The 281-nt window shown below is 25.6% G+C and overlaps 2 protein-coding genes across 3 annotated transcripts in view; one reads left to right on the forward strand and one right to left on the reverse strand.

Moving 5' to 3' along the window:
- The window catches only part of LOC108573042 (C-factor), an 8,340-nt gene that overhangs the window by 5,863 nt on the left and 2,196 nt on the right, over positions 1 to 281 (reverse strand). The gene's annotated exons all lie outside the window — the stretch shown is intronic.
- Positions 1 to 281, forward strand: part of LOC108573041 (thioredoxin reductase 1, mitochondrial) — a 7,143-nt gene that overhangs the window by 1,123 nt on the left and 5,739 nt on the right. The window lies entirely within an intron of this gene.

Genomic DNA, 281 nt, shown 5'->3' on the forward strand with positions numbered 1-281 from the left:
TGTAAAGGGTAACACGAATTTAATTTTTTTATTTTCTATTTCAAATAAGTTCAGAGTTCCCTTATGAATTCTTATAATTATTTATTTTGAAATATACTAACGGTAAAAGAGATAATTATACAGCGTTAATAGTGAAGTACGAACAATAAGGTAGATTAATTTTACATAAATATTGAACAACTTAGATGTGTTTAAAATTGAATTCTGCCTGACCTGGGAATTTTCGTATTTATATGAAAATTAATTATGATGGTTGAAAATTCGAAGGAAGAAGGATGTGT

Source organism: Habropoda laboriosa, unplaced genomic scaffold (genome assembly GCF_001263275.1).
Source record: "Habropoda laboriosa isolate 0110345459 unplaced genomic scaffold, ASM126327v1 scaffold89, whole genome shotgun sequence".
Classification (NCBI taxonomy): Eukaryota; Metazoa; Arthropoda; class Insecta; order Hymenoptera; family Apidae; genus Habropoda; species Habropoda laboriosa.